This window comes from Malaya genurostris, chromosome 1, assembly GCF_030247185.1.
Source record: "Malaya genurostris strain Urasoe2022 chromosome 1, Malgen_1.1, whole genome shotgun sequence".
In the NCBI taxonomy this organism is placed as follows: Eukaryota; Metazoa; Arthropoda; class Insecta; order Diptera; family Culicidae; genus Malaya; species Malaya genurostris.
The window spans coordinates 34776055-34780127 of record NC_080570.1 but is presented as its reverse complement, the minus strand read 5'-3'; the positions used below and the strand labels follow the sequence as shown (position 1 = coordinate 34780127).

Here is a 4073-nt window from a genome sequence, read left to right as displayed (position 1 = left end):
AAAATTTAATATTCAAGGTCACACTAAACCATTTAAACTTTCCCTTTATCATGTCAAACTTTCTGTGGCATTCCGCATGTTATCGATACTGTAATAAGTTGTGGTTATTAGTGAAATTCGCGATTAGAGTCACATTTAAAAGCAGATGTAGCGAAATTTTGCCGAGTACATTTAAAATTCAAATTTCGTAGCGAACCAGGATATTTTTACATATTTTCATTTGCTCGCAACCTAGGGTAACGGAGGTATTTTGGTCACTCTAATATATTTTGGTCCGGCGTACATATTTCTGGGTGTAATCAAAATGAAGTACGTGGCTCAGAATTTTAAAAAGATTATTTCATTCTTTAACATATTTGGTATGCACTTCATTTTGATTACAACCAAAAATATGAGCTCAGGGCTAAAATATATGAGAGTGTCTAAAATACCTTAATTACGTCTAAATTTCGCGATATTTAAGTAGGTATCCAATGAACACTTTCTCAGGTTTCACGTAAAAAATGTGCTGTTTTTCCTCTTTCTCAGTCATATTTCAGTTGTCGTGATATCTTACTGTGTCTGTTTGACAGATCAACTCGAGGCACAGGATAGATTTTTTTTATAAATTTATCGATTAATTTTGTTTGTAAGGCCAAAGCAAGCCAATCACTCTAACGAAATCAATATAAACACGGTACTCTCCCAGTTGTCAATTACATTTCTATTTAGCTTGTGCCCACACCAATGGGAGCTGCATGCTGTTTCTACCACCTCCACTATATTGTTTTAAGGGTATTTCGACGGCGCTGGTATTCAATCCATAACAATAGAGTTTATTGAATTGCTCATTCATTAAACGCAGTGTGTGGCATTTTTTTTTGAATAAGTGTGCCACATATGTATTTGCACCCGTCATTAGCATCCTGGTTGTATTTGAATTTCAAATGTCGACAGCCCAACAACATCCAAGGTGGCCTTGATCAATTAGCATTCGAAGTTAAAACGGTGACGTTAAAGTACAAGATCCGAAACGACACATTGAAGATGAAATCTCCATTGAAAGCAATATTGAACGTTGTCTTCACAGGCGAAGGATGGGGTCATTAGCACCAAAGTGACATCCGATCGCTGGCTCCGGGAGCAGCTTTTTACCATGAACCTAAATAAACCACAATAGTGACTAGAAAAAGTTGTCCAACATAAGCACCATCTTTGATTAGGTAGCAACGGCGGCAGCGGTTAGAAGATGTCCGAGAGCCGGCTTGGCAACTTTTATCAGCGTTTGTGTTTGAGCAAGTTTGGCCTTTCCCGAGCCGATTGTCGCTGCCTGTGTGTCTATACAAAGTAAAACCACACAAAATGTGAAATTTCTCCATTTGCTTGTCGACTTGATCGCGGTCGGTGCCTATACTAACTTCTTGGAAGGAGCTGGAAAGTGGTCTTTATTATTGGACTCGACTCGTGCGACATTCCTGCACGGTGGCGCACTGATCCACTGATTGAATGCAGCTTCTTTGACTTTACTTAAGGAATATAATGTGAACATTAGTTTATGGTAATTTTGAACAGGTGCGTGTTTCGATTTGTTTGATGTAGGTAAATAAGCTATGAAGATGACTCGTATTATTGATCCACTTAATAATAACCAGTTTGGACTTAAACCTTAATAAAAGACTAGAGCAATCGTTTTGCAAATTTTCAAAGTAGTTGGATCGATGTTCTCTCTAAACAGTTCACATAGTAACACATAGTATTACAACGAGGTATCTAAATTTTGGAATAGATCAATTGAGGCTGAAAAGTCTCGGGCCTAACACTTAGATGGCTTCTGAAAAATGTCAGAAGCAACAATAAAATGTTTGTTTGCAGAACGCAGTGGACGTCCAAAAGTGGCGGTAACACCAGAAAACCATAAAACCACAAAATCCTTTTGAATGATCGAAAGGTGATGCTGCCTGAGTTAGCTGACATCGTAAAGATATCAAAAGAACGTGTTGACTTTATATTGCATGAGCATTTGACCGACGACACGACCTGCCACTCGCTATTCAAAACTGTATCACAAATTTAACTACCCCTCAGTAACTCGTAATGTCAAAATGAAAACGCTTGAAAAATGTTTGAAACTGGCAACTCAGCCTGAAAAATGTGGTTTTTGGAATAACAGCTATTGTTGCCTTAGTTACATTTATTTACCTTAATATTTTCACAACAGTCGAAAGAGAGGATTTAAATATACCTATTTTTAACTGCGAAGGTTGTTCCGCTACGGAGAAGCTCTACCATTTTTAAAGAGAAACCATTCTTTTGGGGTTTCTACGGTTTCTTTGCACTGGTATTCGAAGCCACACTGTTGTATATTTTAAAGAAGTCTGATATGAGTTATTCGTATAAGGAAGAAATCAGAGTCGACAACGGAACGTATTAGGAAATATTCATAGGATTGATCTTCGTTGTGCATAATTTATTAGATCTATTGATACCATACCAGATTTCACAATCGAACCTACCCTGACCTGTTTCTGGGTGTTTTTTTAACAGATACTGAATTGTACTTTGCGGTATATTCAAGTGAAAACTCTGATCTAATACATAGATTCTAATCAAACAAAACAATCATACGAAACAAATTTTAAATGGTTCATGGTCGCGAAAAAATTCATGGGGCCAGTTTTTTTTAATTTAATTTTATTACAGTTATATAATCTTTATCTTTCGCGGTAGCGGTAAAAGACTTCCTAAACTAAGAAATAGGCTAATGGAAATATTTTGATTACTCTAATATATTTTGGACTGGCGCTCATATTTTTGGTTGTAATCAAAATGGAGTACATATTCATAGCTAACATGTTTACGAATGGAAACATCTTTAAAATTTTGGGTCACGATGTACTTCATTTTGATTATTTTCAGAAATATGTACGCTGGACCAAAATATATTAGTGGCTAAAATATCTCCGTTACCCTGCATTAGAGATAAGCGATTCGTTCGCGATCGGTTCAAAAGAAATAGTTCTTTTGAAAGTATTAATGACCAACAGTTCTTTTTTCTAGAACGATAGTTCTTCAGTTTATAGTTGTGGACCTTATATTTTTTTATCGCCCCGTCTTTTTCGAGAACGGTAGAAAACAGTTTATTGCGAAACCTCAGGTTAGTTATTCAACAAGCAAACATAACTAGTTCTTTTAATAGAACTCTGCATCACTTAACGCCTCTTTGAAATGAAATGTTTTGCCCATCTCTATCCTGCATGATCAATTGTTGAACCTGGCACTGGTGCAGGATAATCCTGTAATTGCGAATAAATAAAAATAAAACACTAAGCTTCTGGAAACGTTAGATCAAACCATCATTTCCAAATCAAAATCTTCAGACGCCAAGCCCCTTCAAAAATCATAAAGTGCGTGTCATTCGAAATCACAGCTATTGATCGAACCGCATTCGCACAGCCAGCCAAATTTTGATCCTCAAAGAGCCTTATTTCTTCCCAACATGTTTTACCGGGTACAAGATTTTCGAAGATATGATTTTTGCAAATAGCCTCACGAGAGCTTGAAGATGCATTGAGCTTACTGCATCGGTAATTTTCACTATGTCCTGATACTTATTATCATGACGATTAGTCTAGGTGTTATATTTGGTGTCCTGAAACGATCCATCATAATAAAACCCCGAAGTAACATTAAGACTTTTTAATCTTCCAATACCAATTCTGCCTTGTTGAAGCGTCCCCCGAAGAGTAATCCAGCAAGATCTAGTTTACACTCAGGATAATTTTACAAATAACACAATTCAATACAATGAATAAATGATATATATTCGGTACTGCAAAAGTTTGAAATCACTAGAAAAAACTGTTGTGGTTTTATTCGACATTATGGTTTGTTTATTTATTATGGGGCCTCCTTGGTAACTAGTTCGTAGCAACTTAAACAGTGTTGCGCAAGAAGAATATTTTTATCATTTTCAAGGGGCCGCTATATTCGTGGTAACTGGCGGTAAATCCCTCACAGACACTTTTTATCTCAATTTTTCTTCGGAGTGTCTGGTCGTGTCGTCGATTTGACTATGAGAAAGCGGTGTTCAAAGA

The 4073-nt window shown here is 36.6% G+C and overlaps 1 long non-coding RNA gene across 1 annotated transcript; it reads right to left on the bottom strand.

Moving 5' to 3' along the window:
- Positions 1-2725: 2725 nt before the first annotated feature.
- LOC131433976 (uncharacterized) lies at positions 2726-3868 on the bottom strand. Its single transcript, XR_009230307.1, has 3 exons — positions 3691-3868; positions 3331-3628; positions 2726-3272 (listed from the first exon to the last, which is right to left on the bottom strand). It is a non-coding gene; the product is annotated as an uncharacterized LOC131433976 (long non-coding RNA).
- Between the last annotated feature and the right edge of the window lie 205 nt (positions 3869-4073).